Below are 12,607 nucleotides of genomic sequence, written 5' to 3'. Positions count from 1 at the left end.
TTTGCGCCGTAAAATTGACCTGAAAAACATGATGTTGAAAAAAACCCAGATTTCAAGCACAAAAACCCAGAAACCCAGGTGATGCTCGAAAAACCCAGATCTGGGTGAAGAAACCCAGGAGTGACATCTCTGATTAGTGGTGTTGACTAAAAAATAATAATATTTCGTCGCTTTCGTTCGAAACACGAATTTCCTATTTAGTGTCATTTTTGGCCATTATCACCCGAATCTATGAATTATCCTAGCTCTAGAAGCTGTAAAGGAGGACGAATTGCCAAAAAGGAAAACATTTCGGCGTCCTCAGAGGACATTTTCAGAAACCTGGAAAAGGAGGACAAATCCTACTAAAGGAAGACGCATGGTAACCTTACTCTATGAACTCAATGACTCCTCAAAATGGATGGTGTCGATCCGATTCTATGCTGACCCTTCTACTTTATGGCTTAGCGTCCAATTAGTTGTGGTATATCGTTCATGGTATCACTAAGTTCACTGGAGAGTTGCATGCGCGTTTGTGCTGAGAATGTATCGGAATGAATTGCTGATTACTAGGGCAAGTTTTTGCAACTTTTGCAACTTTTTTTAGAGCTTCCGGCAGCTTCCCAAATACTCGTAAGATATGTAGAATGCTGTTTTAAGCTGTTTGAAGGAATCTTATAGTGCAACTTTTTGCAACTTTTGTCCATTTTTTTTTCATGCAACTTTTTGCAACATTTTGCAACTTTTTCGATTTTACATGAAAGTATTTCCGATTGTGGTGAAATACATGGCCAAATTCGACTGAAACACCGTAAATCAGCACCGAAGTATCGCTTTTAGTCAATCTGGGAAGTTGAACTTTTTTTTTTAGTCAACCGAGCAAAATGTGGTATTTTAGTGCAACTTTTGTGAAAAAATAAATGCAACTTTTGTCAAAAATAAATGCAACTTTCCACGGATTTACCTGCAACAAAAACTTGCCCTACTGATTACCCTTTTCCAAAAAAGTAATAAACAAAACTCTTACAACGACAGCATCAATCTCCGAAATTTTTCCTTCGTATTCCAAAACCCGGCATGCGTACAAACTCATGTTATTTGCTGTGTAGTATTCATCTCGAGTGTACGCGATTTCGATGGGCAAGAAATCACTAATGCTCTTCGTACGTGCAATGATGTCATCTATGACGTCATGTACGGATTCCCCATAACTAAATTGGCTGGCGATGTCGTGTTGCGAAAAGCAAATTGCGGATGGTCTCAGACGCTTGCTATTGGACATAATATTCTAGATCCAGAACTTGAGCCCAACAGATATCTGGATGAATAAGCGACACATATAAAATGATACAGACTGCGTATAGTGAAGGGGTCACCAACAGGAGGCCCGACAGCTATTTTTTATTTTTATTTTTGCGGCCCGACCTGGTTTCAGATTTCGGAAAAATACATGTGAATATCGTATTTCTAAATGCTTGAAAATTCACATATTAAAAATCTTTATCGATATCACAACGATTTCTGCCCCCGCGCTCAATATCACCATCATGCCCAACAAATTCGCTTTGAAGTTGCTAATAGCGTGCTGAAAAGACTATACGCCGATGAGACTGAATACGCCTCGCCCTTACGGCAGCAATTAGCAAGTTGCAAACAACATAACGAATCTGCCTCACGCTAGCGACTGACAGAGCATCTCCAAGCGGTCTTGACACCAGCAAACCAACGACCTAGCCGCGTCCAGCCGCAGAAAATCACGGACAGATATCAGGCGCTGGGTCTACTACAGAAATTACATCATAATGTAATCAAAACACATATTGCTGAATTCGCATTGAGTTAAAGCAGGGATACCTTTTAACAATGTGTACCGTGCGTGTTAGACAACAACACGCTACACTGATTCGCCTCCTTTACACATTTATTAAGATCTAATCACGTACCAAATGTTGGGTGTCGACATTACAGTTCTGCTGCCCGCGGCGTCTAGTAAGTTCGGAAAGTGGTCCGCTACCCATTTTGAAAATGCGACCCCTGACATAGTGGATCAATTTGCTAATATCCGTGAAAGGTATGCGTCCACATCTTGGTTTTGCAAAATGCCGAACGAGGAAATGATGATTGGCGGTAATTATTATTCTTATCAAATCAAAGTAGACAAACATAAATGCACTGATATAACACGCTGTTATGAGAATCACGGTAGTGATATTGTTTGGAATGGCCGCTACAGAACGAAAAATGAAGCATAGTCACTGGAGCAATAGGAGTCTTACGCTGAAACGCAGACCTTCATGGCATATCCAGGACTATATAATTAGAGAGCTTATTGAAATGCCATGTGTAGGTCTAGAATTGGATGACGACCATCTATCGATCATAGTTGCCTTTTAAATCAATCCATATGCAACAGGCCGATATGACGAAAACATTATGTATATTTGAGAGGCACAAAAAGATCATTCATTAATTGACCTAAATAAACCATTTTCTAAACACCAAATGTAGCCAAAGTCGTCCTCGTCTCTAATTCGGTTTATTGCTCGAGAGAGTGAGCGCATCGTTCACAGATCTCGCCAATACATGAGTGATAGGCTACTTCTGACGACAGCACCCTTCTTGCAGCTATAATATCATAAAGCCAGCTGTTAGTTCAGCGTTAGGAATCTAAATGACATGGCTATACTTATACAACGGTGGTCTTATCGTTAAGTAAACATCAAGTAATAGTGCAGTACTTCAGTATCAATTCGGTGATCGAGAATTTAGTATCGATCGTAGGCCTACAAGCTACAGGAGTTGGGTGACAAATAAATAAACTGCTGAGTGATATGCATTTCGGGGCATTCTTTTCAGGAAACGGGCGGCTTGTCAACAGAGTCACTGATGCTACTGAAGTTTAAGGTGGGCAGTATCAAAGATACACATTTACACGGATTGCTGTGTTGGATTTTCGTGGTGCATCGGCTTCGTTGATTTTATTTTATACAACACCAAGATTATCCAATATTATTATTTTCTTCGCTGTCGACCTGGGCACGGCCTATTTTCGTTCTTGGATTTTATTCTATGACCACTCGAGAACGAGGATACGATATAAACCTATAACGCCCAGGTCCGGATTATATTGATTCTACTGAGTGCTCTGAATTAAAGTCGTCTATTTCCTTACGCACTCTCCGATGCAACAGTCGGTACATAAGAGGGGTCACTCTGGTTGGCGTACAATGCACGCCGTACACACTCAAGTAAATGTAGAAGCAACGTCGCATATTTAATGTAAATTACGAGTGGGAGCACTCACAATGCTCTTTTCCTGAACATCCACCCCAGGCTCCAGTAAGACCAGGATTACGTCAGGCAAGTAAACCCATACTTAGTTGTGGTAGCTCTCATTGTACATTGATCATCAGTTGAGCACTCGTCAAGATACAACAGTCCGTTATCTGTCGCCAAAAGGACACCTGTACAGTGTAGGCTACACCCTAGAGCAGAGGTCTCAAACTCAAATGTGCTCTCGGGCCAGTTTTCCAGTTTTGACGACGCCTCGGGCCGCAGCATTTATAGGGGCATTCTATGTCTTTCCAAGTAGGACTTATTTGGTGGGAATGAATTGTCCTGTTGAAAGTGAGGCGATTCAGCAGACCGACAGTAAACACACATCGTCAAAATGTGATTTACTCTTGTATCAATTTAAACCTGGCGCGGAAAGAATCATCACATTTATAACTATTTGAATAGAATTGTTGTTGTACTTGATATATATTAATTATAAGATATAGACACCATATGGGCGGACAAATGTATGAAGCTATCGCAGGGGTGGGCAAACTTTTGAGCTCGCGGGCCGCATTCGACATCTGAATCCATTCGCGGGCCGCACTATATAAAATTGGGACTATACACCAAAACGCAGTATTGGTATTTGATTATATCATATAGTGATGACATGGAGATAATATATATGCTTATTCAATGCAAACCAAACATTACTTTGATGATATCGGACAAGCGTGAGAAACAGTGGCGAGATTTCATAGGCTGGTCGACCTCAATAACCAATTTGTCGGTTGTCCCAATTCTTTGCACAGGATTGAAATCTGAATCTGTGAGCAGCGATCTGTTCATAGATTTACCAATTCGACTTTTGGTACAGTTCCAGGGCACACAATGCTGACAGCATCATAACCATGTTAGCTTTAAACACGCTTCTACTATGTGTAGACAAAATATAAATACCCTAATTGTACGTATACAGAGAACGAATCTACCTAAGACACGCGCGAATCATTATTATAAGCACACACCACTGAAATATTTAAAACTGAACTGGTCAATCTGAAATCACACTCGTGATCCGAATTATATCAATGTCATTGAAATTGAACATAAAAGTCGCGCGGAGCGCGAAAAAAATTTCAGTTGAGCCCAGCTTCGCGCCACCTTCAGATGCTTTCACGACCCCCAAGGCGGGTGCGCCCCTCCGTTTGACAACCACTGTCTTAGAATTATTATGGTGAAATATACTAAGAAAAAGGTTAATCAAGTCCCTGGATTAATTCGATTTTTGATACGCATTTTATCAATATTTTTGATAAGTTTCTTTAGACTCTCGCGGGCCGCACAGAACGGTGTCGAGGGCCGCATGCGGCCCGCGGGCCGTAGTTTGCCCACCCCTGAGCTATCGGATTATAATTTTGCAGGTCGAATTTATCAGATTGATAATAATCGAGACTGATCTGATATCAAAACATTTTTAAGTTGAGCATTGTAATTCCAGTCCAGGATTCGGGTATACTTCTGATAAGTAGGCTATTAATATCATGGCAAAATATATTCAAATATAGGAAATGAAAAAAAACATAAATACAATATATATATATTAATGAATGTGTCCTAGTGATTGAAATGCCGGAACGCCGAACGGCCCATTGTTGTTACATCGTTGGAGCGTACCAATACGGTACTCGGTACCTTTAAGTGGCCTTAATAACATGGTTGAGCGACCAAAGATGTAACAAACAGATTGCTGATGGTTGCCATAACCACTTGTTTAGTTAGCGAAATATCAAGCTGCGTCCTTCTGATCTATTACTATTCTCCTGATACGCGATTATTTTGTTCCGTCCATGGTTCAAACAAATTCACGGCATTCCGAGTCCACTCGAGTCATTTTCATTTTGCCATCGAGTTAGCCCGAGTCTGAGTAATTCTAAGAAAGGTCGCGTCCAAGCCCCACTCACAAATTTCAATCACGAATCGTCTATGGGTCAGGTTTTGTCATCATGAATTGGAAATGTGGCGAAATAGTGAATCTTCCACTGCATGGTAGCGTTTGCAATTGATGTGATAGTGAAGTTTGGTGAATAGTTTCAGGCATTCGGTACAATTTAAGAGGGAATTTTCACTTTATAACATGATAAGATATATGTGACACTTATATATTGTCAAATTATTAAAAATCTAAAATGTCGTCCCGTACCACACTGAATTTCCGCTTTGATATTCATAGCACTTGGCATGACTGGACATCATGTTATCTGTTTCTATAGCAGTCAGTGGGAAGCCTGGCATTGTATGATATCAACTAGTGCGCTGTATACTCTGGTATTTAACTTGACAGTGCAATTCTGAGTGACTGTTCCAGATGTGCATTAATTAAGGGTGTTTTGTGTTTATTTTTGATGAAGTTCATGTCCGAAAAGGCTGATTCACAACGATAAGTTGAAGCATAGACGCTTGCAACCTTAATTGCTGCTGCGCATACACCACTATACTTTTCCTATCAACAATGCACCAAACGTTTGCTGCAGACTGAGGTGGGGGTCATTTTGCAGTGTTACAATTTCAATCTCCAACTGTTCAGCATCCAGAAATGACAAGATTTCATTATACCGGACAGCAGCAACGATTACAGAAAGTTAGAAACATGGCATATTAAACTGCGTTGAGTGTAACAGAAACAAGCTGTGCCCAAAGATGCAATACGTAATGGGTATACAGATATTAAAAATCTGCTAGTACTTCACGGCTATCTGACTCCGAATAGTATTATTGTTTACTACTTCGGCATTTTCCTGGTCGTCGAGCTATCGTAACGGAAACCCCCACCATTTCAAGAAGACCGTGAACGGCATTCCGTCATGTCGCCTGTATAGGCAATGCGCTGTATCTTGAACTTCTGGTGATTCTATCACATACATCTATATATTACTAATTGTAATTGAAGACATTTTTAAGTGTTTATTTATGTAAGTTACATGTTAGTGTGTTTTGAACAAGAATAGCTGAATCAATCAATCTATATATCTAAAAGCTTACAGTTAATAATCTGACGAATATTGGTAAATGCTGCTATTCCAACTATTTTTAGAATGGGCTCGCGGGCTACTCATCTAGTCCTCGCGGGCTACCTGGTGCCCGCGGGCACCGGATTGGTGACCCCTACCCTAGAGATATCACGTTGTTGCGGGGTTCCTTTTCGATTATTTCGTGCCTTGTGAATTGAATACACCTCTTTCCACACGATGCTTTTAGTAGCTAAGGAATCGCAATGGTTTTACACGTAGACCTACCGCATACAACGTTCGGAAAATCATCCAGTAATAACAAAGGAGTAAATTGACGATAGTGATCACCACATCGAGGCCGAATTTAACCATATGTTTTCGAAAAGTCATAAAACAGACTTCTAACGCAATACACATCTAACTATATACATCTAATCAGTGGTGGGTTTTGGGGTGGGCGAGGTTGGCGGTCGCCCGGCGCCCCCTGGTCGAAGCCCCCCTCTTTGGTCAATCATCAAATCTCTGCAATTGTTAGAAAAGTCCCATATCCCGATAATCATCAAGGGTCTGAATGCGGTAGAGGTACTTAGTTTTGATGCGGCCTTGAAGAAAATTGGCCTGATGTAAATAACCATAGTAGTCTAGTCGACAAACACCATGAACAAACGCCTTGGTTCCCGGGAAAACCAGTTAAAAAACTGGTGCGTCAGGGTAAAGTATATGCTGACGTGAATGCAATATTGAAGTCAGTACCGCCAACCCTTTACTCAAGTTGCGCAAATTATTGCGTGTAGATGGCCAAAGTCGAGAATACGATCTCTGGTATGGGAAAACAGCGAAAATTTACCCTCAGGCCATCCTTCCGAAGGTTGATTCTCTCAGATTAGAGCGACGCACTTACGCGAGAGCCGCAATCGCTCGACCAGCAACTGCGCAACGATATAGTGTGCCGCAATTGATTTATAAGCACTTCTACTGATCGACTGTCTACGACAAGGGTGGGTAAACTTTTCAGCTCGCGGGCCGCATCCAACATATTAATGCATTCGCGGGCCGCATTATAGTATAATTTGAATTATAAGCCGAGACGCAAACTTTTATATGATTATATGGTAACCATGGAGGATTGGAGATACTACATAGATATTGATTAAAACATTTCAACCATTGATTTGATGATAACGCACATGCGTCAGAAATAGAGCCCGACCGATATTGGACCGATACCGATCAAACCGATATTCAACACCTTCACTGATAACACCAATATATTCAGCCGATATTCAAAAAAGCGGGAATCTACCTCAAAATGCGCATTTTCAAGACTTCGGAGCGTTTATTTCAACAGCTGTACAGCCAGCATTGTCCCACTCGAACATGAAATAAACTAGGAAAGCGACATCTGGACGCATTGAAAGTGTAAGCTGTATGAAATACAGCAATATTTCCTGTCTAGCGGTCAAGGATTGTAGTTTTCTGGCTTCCTACCACCATGTTGTGTCGTCACAAAAATTGCAGATGTTTTTTCACCTCCAATGGCCAATACCGATAATTCTTTCAACATGTGATATCGAATCGATAATCGGTCGGGTTCTAGTCAGAAACATTAACGAGATTTCATAAGCTGGCCATCATCAATCTAGTCGTTAAAATTAGAAATGGAAGTATGGGTTGTGCCTATTCTCAGGACAGGATGGATATTTGAATATTTGAGCAGCGATCGGCTCATGGATATGCTGATTCTGCTTTCGGTTAACCTTCAGAACCCACATCATCACAACCAGCATGTTACATTTAAATACATCTCAGCAAAAGGCTTACTGTGGTCACACATGGGGTAATCGTGATTAGTAATCGTAATCGATTACGACGATTACAGCATTTTCAAGTAATCGTAATCGCAATCGATTACATTCGAAAAAATTCCGAAGTAATCGTAATCGTAATCGACTACTTCCCATATCTAATCGATTTCTCCGTGAAAGAACGATTACTTTTTATTTGTACAAGGACTATATGACATAAACTGAACATTCGTGAACAAGGAAAAGATGTTATACCAGGTTCGTGACAGCACAAACGCCTGAATTTCAAACGCCACTGCTCATTATTACGTCAGAAGCAGCCTTTTAGCTTTGCGCATCATTGTGTAAGAAGTATCCACAATAAATAGATATTCGATGTACCTACGTCGTCCATTAGTCTGATTGTAAGAACACCCGCCGTGCTGTTTATCAGGTTATCAACGCGTTCCACACGCCACTACCTCGCAGCAGTATAATTTATCTCCGCTCTGCCTATAGTTTAAAATAGTAACTTACGTGTTGATGTTTGGTTATGCTTATGCTTAGTTAAACGCAGTTTGACCGTTGCTGCTTGGCGAGCAGTAGGCCTATCCAGTACGTACGTACACCGGACAACGATTTGAAATTTTGCACTCGTCAAATAAAACATTGCGGTTTCCACAACGAAGCAGTAAAAATCAACAGCTGGTGATATATATGTCATAAGCGAGCCGTTTTGCCATTTCTCGTAACGGCAGCTTGCAGTACAATATCTATATTAAGCAGTACAATATCTATATTAAGTTGAAGGCAGAATTTTATGTTCGCTTCGTCTTATTCTCATATGACTCTACTTGAAACGGGCGCCTATCGTTATTTCATAATTCTTTATTCAACATTGGGACCTGCCGCCATGGCCATGGGCTTATATATCATGTTAGCGTGGGTTGTAGCTGGTACCAGGGCCAAAACAGCAATTCGTCTCCCACTCCAAACGTTGGTCTTTGGCCCCCGTAGGGTGGTAATCTCAAGTTGAAGACTGAATTTCGTAAAGAAATTTAGTAATTGCAATATATTACTATTAATTTTTAATCCTCTCTCAGCCAGCGATGGTCAGATATACCTGTAGAGCAGTGGTTCTCAACCTTTTTTTAGGCAAGCCCCCCTTTATGATAATGAAAAATTTCGCGCCCCCCTTATCGTCATATCACAAAATCCAACTGGGATGGTAGCAACCCCAACAGATTGTTTGGTGGTATGTTCGGTTATGAATGTTGATGAGAGAATAAAAAAAATATGAAATTGGGTCTAGATAGAGAGAAACACGTGTGTATTGGAGGTAAATCGCGCGGAGCGCGAATTTTTTTTCAGGTGACCGCTTCTTCGCGCCCCCGTCAGATGTTTCACGCACCCCCAAGGGGGGTGCGCCCCCCAAGTTGAGAACCCCTGCTGTAGAGTTTATTTGTTTGAGGTAATCATGGTGTTTGTCGACTACCACAGACATTTACACCAGGCCGATTTCATGCATTTTCGATTCCGTATCTGCCGACTTGTAGCACGGCCCACTTCTAAGCTTTTTGTAAGACAACCAACCCATTGGTGTTGCAGCCGTGGATTATACAACTGCGCTATCTCGCCACACAATTACCTACATGTAGAGCTGGGGAAACTTAATTCATAATTATGACCTCTGGTTTCTTGTTATAATTACTTTAGTGTATGTTCTTAACTCGTGACCTCCGGTTTGTTATATAATCAAAAGATATTGTAGTGGCTCAAACGTAGTAGACTAAAAGAAACACTTTCGTGAGACTCATAAACAAATTGTCATGTCTTTATATCTGACTGCATGTCTAGCAACTCAAGTTGTAAATTACTATAGTAATATAGGGTCAGTGGTATAGTAGTATAGCAGGGGCGGGCAACTTCTCGAGTCGGCGGGCCGGATATAGGAAAATTAAGTACTTGGCGGGCCGGATTGCTGGATCGATACAACATTCGCCCATTTATCCACATTCCACATATACAAGGTATAAATCGCATTTAATGAATACATTTTAACGACAGTAATGTCACTTCAAAGCCATTTCTCGCCGATAATGACGAAGACAATGTGGCTTTGAGAATAGCATTGTCATACAGGCGCCGCCATGTCTGCTTCTATCTGATCAATCAACACACGGTGCAATCCTCAATTAAGATTTCAAGGAGTTCGATAACCCCGGTACCCCTAATTTACCAACACATATATTCGTTAAGGTTGAGTAGGTGACGAGATAGCATCGTTGTTCAACTGTGTGGCCTGAGAAATCTCGATAATGAATTCATGCGGTCCGCGACCTCTACGAAATTTGAAAAGTGGCCCGCGACCCGTTTTGAGTTGGCGATCCCTGGTATAAACAGTGTTTTCGTCTCACAAAAGCCTAGAAGTGTGCCGCGCTACAAGTCGGCGGTTACAGAATGAAAAATAAGAAATATCAGCCTGGTGTAATTGACCATTGTAGTCGACAAACACCATGATTACCACAAACGACATTAGGGTTGAGGACATCCTAAATGCCGATAATGCAAGTCTTCTCGCTTCTACGAAACTACGCGTAAGCTCCACTCTAGCATGCTGCGCATATACGTATATAATAACATGCTCTATGCAGTCACTAAAATTTGACGTTGTAAGCAAGTAGTGGGAAATCTCGGCAGACTAGGGCCGCGGGCCACATTATCATGTAAAACGGAAAACTGTCCGCGGGCCGGACAAAATCCCTTCGCGGGCCGGATGCGGCCCGCGGGCCGTATGTTGCCCACCCCTGTAGTATAGGGTCAGTGCCCACATTAACTACAATAGGACTTGAAAACATTTTCATCATGGTTAAAACGCATTCATTCAATGCGGCCGTTGAACTTAACAATCAAGTCAAATAATCCATTGGTTTGCTGGTCAGATAGCGTTGTAAAACGTGTTGTAACATCGCCTGCACTTGAATAAGTCTGGTGATGAGCAGACTTAAATTTGAGTGCAGATCCAGACGCATTTGAGTGTGAGCATACTTTTGGACGTGAGTTGAGTAACGAAATCGTTGCTGAGTAGAGAATCGCTACTCGACCCCAAAGGAATTGGTCTTCACCCTAAATCATAAACTCCAGATTCCAAGCAAAGCAGGTGAAATTTTTCAATATCATTTTTTTTGTTATAGATTGATTTTTTATTATTTTTGTTGGATTTTCCAATGTCAAGGGGAGCCGCAAGTTGGCTAGCTGAGAGCCACATACGGCTCTCGGACCCGCGGTTGGCAATCATTGATCTAGAGAGGATTTTCAAGTTAATTAGATCTCTCGAAAATACTCTATAACTTATGTTGGTTTACGAAATACTTTTTGAGTCCCCTTCGAGCTCGCTCTCCCCCTTATTGGGAAATTTGGGGTGCGGCAGTTATTGCCCTGGTAAGAATGCAAATCGTTGGGCGCGATAAATTGACCTCTATGAAAATGGGCAATGATACATTATGATGTAACAAACAAATGACGCATCTTTTTTAAATGGAGTTCGTTATCTCATTAGGCCTCCATATAATTTCTTCCAACATAGCTTCTAAGAAGCAAACTCAATGTAATCGTGAGTAATCGTGATTACATTTCCAATGTAATCGTAATCGTAATCGACTACTTCCTGATTTTGCTGTAATCGTAATCGTAATCGTAATCGCGTCATTCAGAAGTAATCGTAATCACAATCGATTGCATTCATGAAGTAATCACCCCATGTCTGCTGTGGTACACTTGCCTTCTTCACGTTCTTTTGTAAAGAGGACATCAACATAATTTACTGTTGCCTCAAAAATTTGATTAGTTCGGTTGATTTATTTTGCACCTCATAATTTCATATATTCGACGTATAATTAGGATGTTCGGATTCAAGTGATGTTCCAAATTGCAGCAATGAATTCATTACAATAATGCCATATTATGACAAGTAATACATATTGCGTTACCTCAGACGCCGAAACAGAAGTAGGTCTACCTATCAGAGGATTCTTTATTGATTGCAAAGCATTCATCTTCAACTTCTCGCTTTTTTATTGATTTGGACTCATTATGAATGAATTGAAACCGAAGTTAGGAATAATTTACAACCAACTGCTTATAAAGAGGACGAATCTACCTAGCACACGCACGGAATGGTTTTTCCAAGTACAGCATTGAAAGTTGGAGTTCCATCCCAAAATCACAATTGTTATCCGAGCCAATTCATTTCCGTTTTGATTGTCTTGGATGTTTAGCAACCGAAACATTTCAAGATGCGTGGGTCTCGACCCGAAGTTGGGCTACTGCGCCAACCATAAAATCAAAAAATACAATATTAAGAACATAACTTGAACAATATCATGGTGAAATATCTTAGGAAAAAGTTTAGCCAAGTCTGTCTAGTAATCAGATTTGTACTATGCTTTCTATCAATATATCTGTTACATTTCTCGATGCCTTCGTGGGCCGCACAAAATGTCGTCACGGGCCGTACTTTGCCCAGCCCAGGTCTACGACATCTCCATTTTAAAT

Source organism: Botryllus schlosseri, chromosome 3 (assembly GCF_051294905.1).
Source record: "Botryllus schlosseri isolate E-star chromosome 3, Bs_hap1, whole genome shotgun sequence".
Classification (NCBI taxonomy): Eukaryota; Metazoa; Chordata; class Ascidiacea; order Stolidobranchia; family Styelidae; genus Botryllus; species Botryllus schlosseri.
This window is presented reverse-complemented; position numbering follows the sequence as displayed.